General features: G+C 41.9%; 1 protein-coding gene across 2 annotated transcripts in view; it reads right to left on the bottom strand.

The window, feature by feature from the left end:
* The window catches only part of SFXN5 (sideroflexin 5), a 129,664-nt gene that overhangs the window by 65,352 nt on the left and 46,607 nt on the right, over positions 1-17,705 (bottom strand). The gene's annotated exons all lie outside the window — the stretch shown is intronic.

Here is a 17,705-nt window from a genome sequence, read left to right as displayed (position 1 = left end):
AAGGCAAGTGTATTATTCCTGTACTGTTCTCCTTGCTCTCTCTCTCTCTCTCCCTCTTTCTTCTTTTTCTTTCTTTCTTTCTTTCTTTCTTTCTTTCTTTCTTTCTTTCTTTCTTTCTTTCTTTCTTTCTTTCTTTCTTTCTTTCTTTCTTTCTTTCTTTCTCTCCCTCTCTTTCTTTCTTTCTTTCTTTCTTTCTCTCTCTCCCTTTCTCTCTCTCCCTTTCTCTCTTTCTTTCTTTCTTTCTTTCTTTCTTTCTTTCTTTCTTTCTTTCTTTCTTTCTTTCATTTATCTTTCATATATTTTTATTCCTCCCCCCCCCTTTTTTTGTTTTTTTTGGGCCACACCCGTTTGATGCTCAGGGGTTACTCCTGGCTAAGCGCTCAGAAATCGCCCCTGGCTTGGGAGGACCATATGAGATGCCAGGGGATCAAACCGTGGTCCTTCCTTGGCTAGCTTGGCAAGGCAGACACCGTACCTCTAGCACCACCCTCACCAGCCCCTATCTTTCATTTATTTTTTAAATTTTATTTAAGGTACAGTGCTTTAGAACTCTTAACAATAAGGTTTTATTTATTTATTTTGGTTTTGGTCACACCCAGCAATGCTCAGGGATCACTCCTGGCTCTATGCTCAGAAATCACTCCTGTCAGGCTCAGGGGACCATATGGGATGCCGGGATTCGAACAGCTGACCTTCTGCATGCAAGGCAAACACCTTACCTCCATGCTATCTCCCCAGCCCCGGTTTTATTTTTTATTTAGAATGTTCCAACCTCACATCTTGCACCACACTGTCCCCCAATGCAAGCTCCCCTCTCCATTCCCACCCTGATAGACACAGTCCTGCCAGGTCAGTTCACAGGCTCTCTCGCCTTTAACCATGTGTCAGTTTTTGATCACAGCAAAGATGTGATCATCACTACCATCACTCCTTAGGACTCTTTAAAGCCCTAATTGCTTGGGGCTCTTTGATCTTGGACAAGCAGGTTGAGTTCCCCCAACACCCCAATGCTTTACTCCTTCTAGAAATCTATATTCTTGCCACAACCAGATCATATTTCCATGCTCTTAGCTCTTCTGGCCATCTGACTAGACTCTTGCCAATATTTCTAGGAGAGTATGGTGAGGTGCACTTTTGAGCCCAGGTCGTCAATGGCTTCATTTGTTTCTCTCACCTTCTATGCTTCTTCACACTGCACAGGCTCTGACTGAGGTTCTGGCCAGAGAGATAGCGCAAATGGTTAAGGAGCTTGTCTACATGCAGGCTAACTCTAGCTCTATCCCCAGCATTGCATATTTGCATGACCCTCCAAGCCCATCAGGAGGCAATCCCTGAGCAGAGAGCAAGGAGTAAGCCTGAATATTGCTGGGTGTGATGGAAGGAAGAGAGGAAGGGAGAAAGAAAGGAAGGAAGGAAGGTAGGAAGGAAGGAAAGAGGGAGGGAGGGAAGGAAGGAGGGAGGGATAGGAGGAAAGGGAGGGAAGGAATGAATGAAGGAAGAAAGGAGGGGAGGGAGGGAAGAAAGGAACGAAGGAAGGAAAGAAAGAAAGGGAAGGAAGGAAGGAGGAAAGGAAGGAGGGAAGGAAGGAGAGAAGGAAGGAAGGAGGGAAGGAAGGAAGGAAGGAAAGAAGGAAGGAGGGGAAGGAAGAAGGAAGGAGGGAAGGAAGGAGGGAAAGAAGGAGGGAGGGAGGGGAGGGAATGTGGGAGGGAGGGAGGAGCAGAGTCCCAACTGAACTCAGGATGTGGCCCAAAATTTAGGAAAAAAGAAAATCAGTGATAGGAAGAATTTTTTTTCAAGCATTAGAAAATCGAGGAAAAGAAAACAGAGACTGTGTCAAACAATTGGGTGCAAGATTAAAGTCAGGGGAGAATAGTAGGGTTTGAGAAATGATCTTCCTTGGTCCATTACAGTTTCTCCACCTCCTCTAAGGTACGGCTATAGTGCCACTTTTTCCAGAAAGCCTTTCCTGACCCAGGATGACGTTATGTGTCCCTTCAGCTGCTCCCCCAATAGCTTCTCTTTGGGTAATACTTGTATGAAATCTTCAGGAAGCTTCTGGGTGAGACCAGAGGGCAACACCCTTAAACCTTGAATTCTCACTGATACATGCATTCTCCTGCGACAAAACCCTTCCCTTCACACCATACTTACTCAGTTCCAAAAGGTTCCTAGTATTTGCAAAAGATCTCCAAGGACCCTGGAATTCAACAATCCCACCCCCTTCTAATGCTGTCTTCATCTTCGATGTACAATGGCTAAGCAATTCTGAAAAGTGACATATCACAAATTAGGAATGCTGCTCTTTAAGGGAGTCCAACAGCTAAAGAAATCTCATTTATCAAGTAAATGTTTGCCCTTTAATGATGAATTCCAACTTCACTGGACTAACCCTCCCTCTTTTGTTAGGTCTTAATTCCTCTTTTTAGGAGGATGAGGAGGGATGCATCACACCCTGATACTCCTGCTCTATGCTTAGGGATCACACCTGGCAGTGCGTGGGGGAACCTTAGGCAAGGTAAGTGCTGTAACCCCTGTATATCACTCTGGTCCTTTTATTGGATCTGAACTTGGTTGAAGTGGCTGGTGATGAAGACAGAGGAAGATGACCCAGAACTGAAATTTCAAAAGGCAGATAAAAAAACCCAGGAGTCTGGGATGAACTTGGGCTGGGAAATAGGAGAAAAAATCCCAGGACACAGACAATCCTGAAAGTGAACTCTTTGTGTCTGCACCCTGCCACCTGACTACCAGTCCAGGCGAGAAAGGAAGTGTGTGCACATCTCCTTCTGAAAAAATGGGGGCACAGGGCAAGAATCATCTGTGGGGTTCTATGGATGGGCTGTGCTACAGAATGCAAACCTAGAATGTTCTGCATGTGACCTTGGTTTTCCTGGCAGCCCCCTGATTGCCACCTGATTGCTCCTGGTCCAGCCCTCCTCCATGCCCCAGTGGGTATAGGAGACCTGGGACCCTGGAGTTTTGACGAGGGTCAGTCAGGGTAGGGGAGGAGAGGGCAAAGCAGAAGAGTCAGATGACCTCTAGGTGGATCTTGAGTTTATGAGAGAAACCTCATCTGAGATCACAGTGGATGAGGGGGGTCAGCCTGGAATCTGGGACAGGTGCCCAGACTTGGGGTTTGTCCTCTCCCTACCATATGCCCAGGGAGGCTAGCGCTGCTTCCCAGGGCAAGCCTGGGATGCCGATAGTGGAAGGAGTGGGGGTTTTCTTCAAGGTTCCCCAAGGAGGACCATGAGCGCACATTAGCCTGAGGAACAGTCTTGGTGCCCTGGCTTAGCCCGCCGTGCTTATATATTAAATTGGGATCTCTTTGCCATACACCAAAGGGGGAAAAGTTCCCATCTTCAAATGTTAAGCTTAAAATAAGACATACTACATGGGTGCCAGTGGATCTGTGAAATATGCTGACTAAACTGGCAGCCGCCTCTGGGAGAGAACCAGCTCGTTTCTCCTGAGCTCTGAGAGAGTGTGTGGGGATGATGGGGGGGGGGGGCTCTAAGGAAGAGCAGGAAGATGCAGGTGGAGCCTAGAATACACACCTGGGCCAGAGGCTTTTACTGCCTGGCTATTGCTTTCCACAGCCTCTCCATCCATCCATCCATCCCGACTGGCCACTTTCCTTCAGTACCCAGGGACTCACTTTCAAGCACACTCACTGGCACACCCCTTGCTATTTTAGTAAGCATTTAGTGCTCTGCATGTGTGTACTGCATACCCATTCCTCCATTTTGGGGCTCCTCTAGTTATGTACAGGAGCCTTTCCCGACCTTCTGGTCTGCTGTTAGCTGAGCTGGAGTGTGCTCTTAGGAGCCAGCAGGGCCTGAAAGGGGCTGAGAAGCAGTGGGAGCTGGGCCATAGGCAGCAGGACAGGCCACCAAGAAGCAACCTTTTACAGGACCTGAGACAGGAGGAGAGTATCCCCGAGTCTTCATACTGCCCATTACATCAAAATGCCAAGCTGAAAGGAAGGCTAAAGGCTTTCCACTTCCAATGGTTCCTCTCCGAACTGGCCCAGCTGTTGGGAATCTTTTATTTTTAATTAATTTTTATTATAATACTATAATGGGTTCTCATGGACATTTTTCCTGACATTACATCCATCACCAGTGCACCTGCCTACTCCCATCCCCCAGCTCAATTGTGTATGCCAGTTCCCTATTTTATGTTACCTTTGGATTTGGTATTTTTGTATTGTTTTGTTTTGTTGGTTTGGGACCATACCCAGAGGTGCTCAGGGTTTGTTCCTCACTCTACACTCAGGAATTACTTCTGGAGGGCTCAGAGGACCATATGGGATGCTGAGGATCAAACCCAGTACAAACAAACAACACCATGATTTTGAGTACAGAAGCCAGTACTGTCACTGATATAGAAAAATAGAAGTCTGGGTTTCTGATAATATTGTGGGAATCTATTGACCTCAGCATTTTTATGACATGAGAGGAAAAATTATTTACTTTATGTCACTGTTATTTTGAAAATAATAGTTTTCTTTATAGTGCCAGAAATTGAACACAGGACCTCACACTGGAAGGCAAGTGCTCTACCACTGAACCACATCCCCGACTAAGACATTGTTATTCTGAACTTTTATGTTTATGTTTTGGAACACCTGGGAACATACTCAGTGCTGACTTCTGACTGTGCTCAGGGATCACTCCTAGTAGTGTTTGGGGGACCATATGGGATGTTAGGGACAGAACTCAGGTCAGCTGCACATAAGGAAAGCGCCCCCTCTGTGCACTCTCTCCAGCCATAAATATTGATGTTTTTGAATAATCATCTTAAAAATAAATATGATGATCTACTTTGGCTTGATTTTGAATCTTGTCCTCACTTCTCTCTTCTATCTCCTTTATTAAAATAAAAAGAGATAGCACAGGGGTTAATGCAGAAGCCTGGGCATCACCAGGTGCAGCTCTGGAGGCCCCCAGTACTGTATCCTCAGGACCTCGCACTGAACTACTGAACCGGGTAGTCAAGCATTAACTCAGTCTCCTGGGCACCACTCTGGAGGATAGGGGGGCCTCTGCCCCCAAAATAACAGCTGGATTTGTGGGACTTGTGTTTGGGAACTAGCTCTTCGGTATACTTATCAATTCTGTTTTCATTTCTAATGTATTCACTTCTACTTTAATTTTTATGATATGGATCCTCAAACACTGAACATAATCAAAACATTAATATTTAGGACAGGGATGTGGCTTACTGTGCCAAATCCGCAGGTAGCAATCCCACTGCTATACCAGCACTACCACCAACAGCAACAACAAATTAATATTTAAACCTTTTCCAAAGCAAAGACCTAATGGAATCAGAGAGAAACAGCTGTGGAAATGAGATTGAATTAAAACATACAATCCCCAGCTTACAAAAGTTCATCTTTATGATTCTTATTTTCCAGTCTTATGAAGGCAACATGTATTCAGTAAAAACTGAATTCAGGAGAAAACTTCCTTCAGATTCTGAATTTTAATGTTTTTCAGGGCCAGTAAGATGTACTTGCTTCTCTCTCGTGGAACTGGGCAGCAGTGGCAAAAGTGGGCTCTACTGCCAGCTGCGGGATCATGAGGACTGGCAACCAGTATCCTCCAGACTGTCTGCCACTTCCGGAACCACACTGATCACACTAGAGGAGAGAGTGATTGTCAAGTAGCCTGTTGGATGATTTGCTCAACCATAGGCTAATGTAAACTTGCTAAGAACAGTTTTCAAAAGTATGCTAGGCTAAGCTGTGATGTGTGGTAGGTTACATGTACTAGATGCACTTTTAAACTTATCATATTTCCAATTTACAGTAGGATTATCAATGAGAAACCCCATTGTAAACCTTGTAAACCAGAGAAGATTCTGTATACATTTCAAAGAATTTTAACAAAAGATATCTCAAATCAGTTAGAAAAATTAAGCCATTGGAAAACAAGCTCTGTGACCAGGTAATTCATAGATAAGGAAATTCCAATTAAATAAAATAAAGAAACACACTCGTTGGTGCCCAAAGAATTAAAAATTTAAACCTAACAAGCTGTTATCCCTACCCATCTCTCATCAGGTAAAATCATAAAAACCTAAAAACCATGGTTACAAGGGTATGGTGGTAAGATAAAAAACTTTATGAAGAGAAATTTGGCATTTTCTATCAAAACTGGAGTATACCTCCTTTTTTTTTTTTTTTTTGGTTTTTGGGCCACACCTGGCGGTGCTCAGGGGTTACTCCTAGCTGTCTGCTCAGAAATAGCTCCTGGCAGGCACGGGGGACCATATGGGACACTGGGATTCGAACCAACCACCTTTGGTCCTGGATCGGCTGCTTGCAAGGCAAACACCGCTGTGCTATCTCTCCGGGCCCGAGTATACCTCCTTTTACACAAAAAATTCTCTTTCTGGAGTGGGACCTCCCTTGAGACAATCTCACATTTAGTCACAAAAGGAAAAAAAAGACTGTGACAAGGATTTCTACAGCCATGTAGTTTCCAAAAGCAAATAAGCATAATCTCCCTGGGGGAGAGATTATGACTCAGCTGAATAATAAATGAAGCAGTAAAGCAGATATTTAGACAAACTGTTAGGATAACTAATTATATCGTTATATCTTGATTAAAATTTAAAACAAGATTTTTTTTGTTTTTTTTTTTTGTTTGTTTTTTCGGGCCACACTCGTTTGATGCTCAGGGGTTACTCCTGGCTAAGTGCTCAGAAATTGCCCCTGGCTTGGGGGGACCATATGGGATGCCAGGGGATTGAACCACGGTCCTTCCTTGGCTAGCGCTTGCAAGGCAGACACCTTACCTCTAGCGCCACCTCGCCGGCCCCAAAACAAAATCCTTTTAGGAGCTAAAGCCAATAATATAGCAGGGTACGGCATTTGCTTTGCAGCACATGGCTGACTCAGGCTTGATTCTTGGCATTCCATATAGTCAGTTCCCAGAGCACTGCCAGGAGTAACCCCTCTGCACCACTGGCCTAAAAACAACAAAATTAACATTTAAAATTATTTAAATGTCATTATGGGCCTAAAATATTGCTGTGAAAGATTTGTAATCCACTTTGGTCAAAATAAAAATTATTATTAAAAAATTAAAATATGGGCCAGAGAGATAGCATAGCGGTATTTGCCTTGCAATGCAGCCGATCCCAGGGACCTAAAGTGGTTGGTTCGAATCCCGGTGTCCGATATGGTCCCCATGCCAGCCAGGAGCTATTTCTGAGCAGACAGCCAGAGTAACCCCTGAGCACTGCTGGGTGTGGCCCAAAAACCAAAAAAAAAAAAAATTAAAATATTTAATTATCTGCAATAAAATTATTTAAATGATGATTCATGTATATGAAAATGCTTAGAAGCAAAGTTAAAAAAATTTCCATCAACTTCAAACTGAGGTTAGTTCTGGGAGTAGATTTGGGGTTAAGAATTCTTAGAGAAACTTTCACTTTTTTTGATACCATTTAATTCTGAGCTGAGAGAACATTTCATGTAATATTTGTATAACTTTAAAAATAGTCTTTAAAAAATTCTTGTTAGGATTTTATGATTCCAGGGAAACATATTCATGTATTACATGTATAATTTTTATAAAATATACAGACTTTTTTATCTAATCTTGACGATATTCCTAAATTCCAAGATAAAGGAAAAAAAAAACACAAATGAGCCCAAGGGGGATGGGGGGAGGAAAAGAGAATTAAGGCCCGCTATTGTTCATCGTACAAGGAAGAGAAAAAACGACATTTCCAGAATCAAGGACTCAAAATATACCTGCCCACACACTGAATATATTCAAAGAAGTACTCTAGCCAAATATATAGACCACACACACACACCACACACCACACACACACACACACACAGAGCCTAAAATAACTGTAAAGTTTATTTAATACAGGTGCTAAACAAGGATTAAAGAATCTGTTTAGATTCCAGATGATTCCCAATATTTTGGCAGGCATTTATGAGTAATATGGAAAAGAGTAAAATGGTATGCTAAATGTGTCTTCCAATTTGGATAGTAGGGATTAGAGGTCAGGTGGGTTATTTCGTTGTTATTCTTATTGACAGGGTAAAAAAAAAAATGAGATCTTTCTGCTAAATGCTGCGAATAAATTAGAGAGAACGCATTAGAAAGCTCCTTTTCGTTTTTTTCTATTTTTGGTTTTGCCAACACCCAACAGTGCTCAGGGATAACTCCTGGCTCTGCACTCAGAAGTCACTTTTGGGGGATCATAGGGGATGCTAAGGATTGAATCTGGGTTTGTCCTGGGTCAGCCGTGTGCAAGGCAAATGCCCTGCCGCTATACAATCACTTTGACCCAGGAAAGCTCCTTTTCTAAACTACCTTTAATAAAAGATAGTGGGGGACCCGGAACACACACGGGTGTGACCCAAACACCAAAAGAAATGAAAAGATAGGGAGATATAGTGCAACAGTAAAGTGCTGACTTGCATACATGAAACCTGGCTTCAATCCTCAGCACTGCAGAAACAGACAATAAACAAAAAAGACAGGCAGCTGACCATCTTTTCAAGCTGTTGCTGCATGAACTCACAGCTTGCAGGTTTTAGGGCCAAACTTGCCCGAAGCATCCGTGATCAGAGGTGAGCTAAAACCGCCCAAGAAGGGTGAAGCCAGAGGAGCGCCTGGCCACTCCACTTCATTCAGTCGGCTGCGCATTATCTCCTATGAACCCTAGCACAACATGCAGAAAAACATCACACTAAGGCAGGACAATGTAGAAACAACTCAGGCCAACACCATAGCATAGAGAATGAAGATGAAGTTCTGATACCCTGAAAAAGTGCCAACCAGCTATTAGCCCTCAAAAAAGGAGTTTAGAGAAGAAATATGGAGGATGCTCATCTCATGACCTCAAAGAAAGCATAGATCGAGCAGGAATGGACCACATAATAAGAAATCAAAATGATATGAAGATAGAAATCAGAAAACTCCAAACTGAAATAACAGGTCTGAAAAAAATCAGTAGACAAAATAAAACAAAAACCACTGGAAAGTCTCTTCAAACAGAATAGCAACAGGCTGAGGACAGAATCCGTGAGCTGGAAGATGAGGTGCATAACTCCGTACAACAAAAGAGAATGAAAAAGAACCTTAAAACAAATGATCAGACAATGGAAAAATCCTCATGAAATGTGAATAAATGAAAATAGAAGTCTTTTGATAAACTTAAACAAAAAACATAAGAATCCTTAGAGTCCCAGAGACCCAGGAAGAATATCCCCAGACAATCAGCAGACAAGTAAATCATTGCAGAGAAAACCCAGAGCTAAAGAGTGCATGCAACCAAATCCTGCATGCCCCAAAGAGTACCAGCTAAAAGAGACCCAAGAAAAAGCATCTAAGACACATCCTACTCACAATGATAAATCCCACCACACAGAATACTGAAAGCAGTAAGATCAAAAAGGGGAATTACCGGGCTGGAGAGATAGCCACAGAGGTAAGGCATTTGGTTTGCAGGCAGAAGGACTGTGGTTCGCAATCCGGCATCCCATATGGTCCCCTGAGCCTTCCAGAAGCAATTTCCTGAGTGTAGAGCCAGGAGTAACCCCCTGAGCACTGCTTGGGTGTGACCCCAAAATAAAACAAAACAAAACAAAACAAAAAACAGAAACAAAAACAAAGAGAGAAAAAGGGAAATTACATTTAAAGAATGTCCCTTAAAATTTACAAGCAGACCCATCACAAGAAACCCTCAGGGCCAGAAGGCAGTGGTGGGATATAGTGATAAAACTCAATAAAATGGAATGCTTCACCTAGAATCCACACTCAACCAGATTGCACTTTCAGGTTTTAAAGGAAGTATACATAGCTTCATGGATAAACAACAGCTTAGAAACTTTACAGACTCAAAACCACCCTTAAAAGAAAAACTGAAAGGTCTACTTTAAGACAAAACAGACCAAAGACACACAAAACTCCTACATAAAGATGACACTAAATCCCATGACAATTATCTCTCTCAACATCAATGGACTAAAGCACCAGTTACAGAGACACAGAGTGGAAAAAATGAATCAAAAAGCTGAATCCAACATTCTTCTGCATCCAAGAAACACATCTGAATAATTAGAACAAACATAGACCTCAAATCAACAAGTTGGAGGACAATCATTCAAGCAAACACCTCCCTAAAAAAGCTGGAGTAGCCATATTAATATCAGATGACACAAACTTTATACTTAGAAAAGTTATAAGGCACAAAGGTGGACCATTTTGTAATAATCAAGGGGTATGGTATACCAGGAAGATATCACACTCCTAAACATGTACAACACTCAATGAGGGACCAGAAAAATATTTAATACAATTGTGACAATCTTTCAAACCTTTCAGGAGGAAGACTAATAATCCTTTTCAGGATCTTTCAAGAAATTGATGAAAGAGAAATACTACCAAATAGAGTTTCATGAAGCCATCACCCTGATACCCAAACCAGACAGAGATACCTGCAAAACAAACAAACAAAAAAACAAAAAAAAACTACAGACCAATATCACCAATGAACACAGATGTAAAAATCCCTAACAAAACCTGCAAATAGGATCCAACACCTTATCAAGAAGGTCATACACCATGTCCAAGTAGGTTGCATTTCAGGAATGCAAGGATTGTTTAACATACATAAATCAATTACATAGTGCATCATACAGCAAAAGGAAAAAATACCATACGATCATATCAATAGATGCAGAAAAAGCATTCAATAATGTCCCAACACCCCATTCCTTAATAAAAACTCTCAACAAGATGGGAATGCAAGGAACTTTTCTCAATATAATCAAGGCCATCTACCACAAGCCAATGGCAAATTATTCTCAATGGGGATAAACTTAAAGCCTTCCTCTAAACCTGGCACAAGACAAGGCTGCCCCCTCTCACCACTCCAATTCATACCTATTGATGCCTTTTGAGTGGTCCCCATTTGTTTCTTATTGTTATTGTATCTCAGTCAGTTGGTATTTTCCCCTCCCCCTAGGAAGGGGCTTGAATTTTGGAATTGAATAAATTGAAGGCAGGCGAGCTGAGTGGGGCTGTCCATCTAGGCTTGTGGTTTCACCTTGTTGGAGCAACTGGCTTGTGGGGTGAACAGCTTGAAGTGTAAATTTTCTTGCCTGCTATTTACAAATATTCTGTTTGGATTTAATTATTTCCTGAAAATTATCAATGTACTATCTTCCTCCTATACTTCCTGGACATAGGATATCCCTTTCTCTTTTGGGGACTTGGGGACAATCAGACCTCAACCCAATTCCCAAAGAATGTCTATTTACATACCCCAAGGGAACAAGTTAAAGTAAGGAAACCTGGACTTTGCCCTACATGTGGCAGAGGATTCCACTGGTCTAAAGACTTTTTTACACCTTTGCATCATATTGCAAACTACAAGGGGAAGGGTCAAATCATAGCCCTGTGGACTCATATTCACTGTTTCCATTGCTGGAAGCCTGGACATTTCCATAAAAATTGCACATTGCTTTCCAATACAACCCCCTTGGGAAAGAAATCTTCTATGCAGGGAAACTGGCAAAAGGGCCAGTCCCTGGACCCTCAAAATCAGGAATCTCGACCACCAACAAGTATGCTTCCCAGTCTAGTCCATGGAAACACTGTTGTATAAATTATCTCAACTCCATGGAAGTGGAGCCCTTGACACACTATGCCCTGACAATTTAACTCTCACACAGGGCCAATGTCCTTACTGGGATAAAAGGACCCATCCCCCAAGGCACCTTAGGTTTGATTACAGAAAGAAGCAGTTTGACTCTTAAAGGCATAATTGTTAACTGGGAATAAAAGACTCAGACTCTGGGCCCGGAGAGATAGCACAGTGGCGTTTGCCTTGCAAGCAGCTGATCCAGGACCTAAGGTGGTTGGTTCGAATCCCGGTGTCCCATATGGTCCCCCGTGCCTGCCAGGAGCTATTTCTGAGCAGACAGCCAGGAGTAACCCCTGAGCAATGCTGGGTGTGACCCAAAAAACAAAAACAAAAAAAAATAAAATAAAAAGACTCACACTCTCTTAGAGAGCTTATTGTGGTCCTAAAGGAGCCAATGACCTGGACATACAGAGAATTGGAAGCTATTGCCCAGCTATTGTTATTACCCTATATAATGCCTGGAAAATTAGAAGTAAGATGAACAGGCACTTTTGGTATTACTAACCCTGGACAATGTACTAATTTCTAAATAATTTTCTGAAGGAAAAATAATCCTATACTAACCCTTGAAGTTCAGGGCAGGAAATTCAAAGGCCTTCTAGATTCTGGAGCACAGGTTACTGTGATTTCTCTTAAGGACTGGCCCCAAGACCAGTGTCTTCAAGAAATCCCATATTCTTTGGAGGGAATAAGCAGAGTTTTGAAATCTTTAAAGCAAAGTGCCAAGTTCATGATATGCAAAGACTCTGAAGAACAGCAGGCTGTAATCAAACCACATGTGGGCCCAATTCCTTTAACCTTGTGGGGACATGACTTGCATTAGCAGTGATGTGCAGAATTTCATATTCACCCCGTTCCAGCAAATCCCAAACTACCCACTGGTTCAGACATCTAATTAGAAGGCAATATGAGGACCAATCCAAAAGCCTCTACTGTTGTGTATGTAAATATTTTAGGGGATTATTATGTTACTAACCCTACCCTGATCAGTGATTATGCCCTACCCTAGGGTGGTACCTGATTCTGGGGTATAAAAACAAGGGTCTGTGGAAGGTGAGAGGCTTTTGGCTGGAACTTATGCTGAGTCTTTGGACTTCAGTCTTGTCCACTGAATAAAGCTAATATTTCCACAAGTCTGACTGTCTGCGAGCTGTTTACCCGCCGTTTCACCTCAGAACCGTCGGCTGGACAGGGTGGCAGATGCGTACACCGAGCTGGAGGGGAAAGACCTCATCCTCCATCCCTCCATCAGTCAACCTCTTCAGGGGCTGACTTGCAACACTCTACCAACACATATACACAATGAAATACTATGCAGACATCAGGAAAAATGAAGTCATAAAATTTTCCTATACATGGATGGACATATTATGCTGAGTGAAATAAATCAGAGGGAGAGAGATAGACACAAAATAGTCACACTCATCTATAGGATTTAAGAAAAATAAGACATTATTGAATGAAGCTACTCCCAGAAATATCTGGTCAGCTCAACCAGAGAACTCAATGTCAGGACCCGAAGCAGTGCTTCAGGCCACCAGGACTATATCTCTCAGGGTGTAGACAACCTGCTAGAGATTGAACCCAGGTTCCATTCAGGCAAAGCATGTGTTCCTGACAGCTGTTCTACCTCCCTAGCCAGGGACTTTATTTATTTTTTATTTATTTATTTATTTATTTATTTATTTTGATAAACTAGTAAGTTAACAAAGTTCTCTTCTAGACCTAATCTCCCCTCTTTTTTCCATTGTACTTAAAGGCATGTTGTATTTTTGAAATAATATTTTTACATTTACTGAGATTGCCAATCACATTTACCCTCCAATTTACTAATATGTTGAACTATATTAATACTTTCTTTGACATTATCCTTCTGAGTAAAAGAAATGTACTGTTTTAATGTATTGTTGGGTTCAATTTACTGTTTCATTTATACTATATATAAAATCTCATAAGTGATACTGGCTATAATTTTGTTCTAATATTCACTTCTTTGAAATCTGTCTCAAAGCAGAAATAAATTAAAATGTATTTCCTCTTCTTTATACTCTTTACAATTTTACTAGATTGAGTTTGAGTGTATATTTTCCTGAAAGATTATGTGAGCCTATCAGCAATTTTTAATCTGTTGGTTCTTTGATGTATTAATCTTAAGCAACTGATCTAATTTACATTTACATATCTTTTCAAACTTACATTCATATTGTTTGGCTGTTTTACTTTCTCAGTAATATTTCAAATTTACTACCCCAGATTGTTTGATGCATTCTGATCTAAACCTCTATGTAGGGTGGAGGCATAGATCAGTGGTCATGGGTACACACCTTGTATGTGAGGGCCCTCCAGGTCTAATCCCCAGCACCACATGACCCTAAAGATAGCTGGTGTGGCCTTGGTGGTCCTCAAACTCTGCTGTGGCTTCTCTGAGTCCTCCCTGCACATGACTGGACCCACACAACACTATATTACCCACCTGAGCATTGAATAGCAGGCCCTAGTACAGGGATGGCGAACACGCGGCTCCCAGCCAAAATGAATGCGGCTCTTTGCCTCTTATGTGTTTAATATATTATTGTTAAAATTATATGCTTTGTGTGAGTGTTTGTTTTGGCAGGTCACTGTGTGGTGTGGCTCTCTGACTCTCACAGTTTAAAATTTTGGCTCTTTGTGTCGAACTTGTTCGCCACCCCTGCCCTAGTAAGTTGAATATCTCCAGGAGTGGCCCCCAGACTTTCTAAGCACTACCTGCCTCAAAAAAAGAATAAAATCTACTACATAGTTACTGTACTTTCTATTTATAATATTTTTTATTTGTATCTTTATTTTTATTTTCTGTTTTTGGGCCAGACCCAGTGATGCTATGTGCTCAGAAATAGCTCCTGGCTCAGGAACCATATTGGACACCAGGGATCGAACGCCAGTCCGCCCAGGGTCAGTCGCATGCAAGGCAAATGCCCCACTACTGCGCTATAGCTCCAGCCCCTCTTTCTTTTTTTTACTAGCTCATTGTTGCCAGAGTAGATAATGGTCCGTCCTTCCATACAAGCTAAGAACTTACTAATTAATGCTTTTTTTTATTTTGTGGAGGAGAGACATGCAGTAGTATTCCTAACTCTTTACTCAGGAATCACTCCTGATGGGCTCCAGGTACCATATTGAATTCCAGGAATGGAACAAGGTCTGCCATATGCAAGGCAAGTGCCCTACCTGCTGTACTATTGCTCTGGCCCCTAGTAAATGTATGTTTAACTTTATAGATTTTTAGCTTTATAACTTTATAAGTACATACAGAGTTTATTTATCGTTTTCTTATTGTTGTCTAGTTTGAGTGAGACCGCTAGCAGTGCCAAAGGGTACCCCCAGCTTCAGTGCTCAGAAGTTAACTCCTCTGTGATCAGGGACTATCAGATATCCAGGCCAAAGATAAGCCTTTTGAGCTTGCCCTCTTGTCTTAGTTGTTATCTCTTTAGCCTTTTAAAGATAATCCAAGAAATGGAACCAGAGAGATAGCGTGGAGGTAGGGCATTTGCCTTGCATGCAGTAGGATGGTGGTTCAAATTCTGGCATTCCATATGGTCCCCCAAGCCTGTCAGGAGCGATTTCTGAGTTTAGAGCCAGGAGTGACCCCTGAGCACTGCTGGGTGTGACCCAAAACCAAAACCAAATAAAAAGATAATCCAAGAGAAATGGAAATATAGGGATATATACTATCATGTATATAATTGGAAGCATCAAGAATTCACCAACATTAAGATGGATAAAGAGAACTTTACAGGCAGAAGGGCTGGAGAGAGAGGTAGGGCACTTGCTTTGCATTCAGCCAACCCAAGTTCTATCCCTTGGTCCCCCAAACATCATCATTAGGAGTGATTCCTGAGTCCAAAGCTAGGAGTCACCCCTGAGTATTGTCATACTTGACCAAAAACAAACAAGAAAAAAGAAAGCTTTACAGGCATAGTTATAACAATGGACAACAGTTATAACATAGTTATAACAGCAGTTTTTTAAAAAGAACAAATTAGTTTTATATATAACAATGAGTTTCATAAACAATTTTGAGTGAAAAATAGAAGTCAGAACCAAAAATGTATATACTGAAGTGCTAGAGAGACAGTACAGTAGCTAAGGCTCTTCCTGCATGCAGTTGACTCTGATTCAATCCCCAGCATCTGTATGGTCCTCTGAGTATTTCCTAGAGTGATCCAGGGCACAGAGCTAGGAGTAATCCCTGACCATAGCTGAGTGTGATAAGCCCACTAAAAACCACCAAACCAAAAAAAGCAAATAAAAGTACCAAGAATCACATTGGTATAAAGTTCTTTTTTTGTTATAGTTTTTGCTTTTGGCCCACACCTGGTGACGCTCAGGGGTTATTCCTGGCTATGTGCTCTGAAATCTTCCCTGGCTTGGGGGACCATATGGGACGCTGGAAGATCAAACAGTAGTCTATCCTGGGTCAGCCACGTGCATGGCAAATGCCCTACCGCTGCGCCATCACTCTGGCCCCTGGTATAAAGTTCTTTTTTTTTATCCATTATTTTATTAAAAATTGTATGACTAAATTTGTTTGTATGTATTTTGTCATTAAGACTCAAGTTCAATAAGAGTACAAATGGCAAAAAAAAAAACCTTCGTAGTATTTTTTAAATTTTTTTATTTTTATTTTTAATTTTTAATTTTAATTTTTTTTTTTTTTTGGTTTTTGGGCCACACCTGGTGATGCTCAGGGGTTACTCCTGGCTATAAGCTCAGAAATCGTGCCTGGCTTGGGGGACCATATGGGACACCGGGGGATCGAACCCAGGTTCATTCTAGGCTAGTGCAGGCAAGGCAGGCACCTTACCTCTAGCGCCACCATGCCGGCCCCATAGTATTTTTTAAAATTATATTATATTTATATATATATATTGTTTTTTTTTTTTTGGGCCACACCCATTTGATGCTCAGGGATTACTCCTGGCTAAACGCCTCAGAAATTGCCCCTGGCTTAGGGGGACCATATGGGACGTCGGGGGATAGAACCGCGGTCCTTCCTTGGCTAGCGCTTGCAAGGCAGACACCTTACCTCTAGCGCCACCTCACCGGCCCCAATATTTTATTTAAGCACCTTGATTACAAACATGATTGTGGTTGGGTTTCAGTCATGTACACAAGGAGCAAGGGGAGTCAGGGAAGTTGCTTCCTGCTCCCCAAGGGGCAGTGACTGTGAAGGGCACCTGTGAGAGCATTTGATGTCCTCAGTCTCCCTGGGGATGATACTGATTTAGTCTCCTTGCTATGAACTTGCAAGTGCACATTTATGATGAATGTACTTTTCTATACTTTGTTCACTCTAATATTCAAAAAGAAATTAAAAGTCAACTTAGTTTTGCTTCCAATAGAAAACTGAATCTTGGAATTTTCTCCAGGCTGGAGTGCTGCTTGTACCACATGTTCTTTGAGCATGGAAGGCCCACCTATTGCTGAGGTGGTCCTGGTACCTGATTCAGCAAGCTGAGAATCAAGGGCAGTGTGTCCTCCCCAGAACCATCCCAATTAGAGCACAAAATAAAACAAAAAATACTGAATTAATTCTTCCTGAATTTATTTTCCTTCTTTTTTTTGGGGGGGGGGGGAATCACACCCAGTGGTGCTCAGGGCTTACTCCTTGTTCTATGCTCAGGGATCATTCCTGGTGGGACTAGTGGAACCATATCTGGTTCCAGAATTGAACCCAGGTCAGCTGCGGGTGAGGCAAGTGCCCTACTGCTGCACTGTCTCTCTGACCTTCCTCAACAAATTTAAAATCTCAGGAGATACCTTTACTTTTTCATTTTTCAAGGTTTGGGGGCAACTTCCTACTCATCAGCATGCTGGTGCCAATACTCAGAAGGAGAATGTGTGGGATGAGAATCCATGTTGGTGGAATGGACAGACCTTTTATGGAAATTAGTTTGACAATACACATCAAAGGAATTAAACAATATAAAGCTATTTTTTTTTTTTGGCAGGAGGCACACCTGGCGGTGCTCAGGGGT

This window comes from Suncus etruscus, chromosome 12 (genome assembly GCF_024139225.1).
Source record: "Suncus etruscus isolate mSunEtr1 chromosome 12, mSunEtr1.pri.cur, whole genome shotgun sequence".
Classification (NCBI taxonomy): Eukaryota; Metazoa; Chordata; class Mammalia; order Eulipotyphla; family Soricidae; genus Suncus; species Suncus etruscus.
The sequence above is the reverse complement of the archived record's forward strand: the minus strand, read 5'-3'. Positions and strand labels throughout refer to the sequence as shown.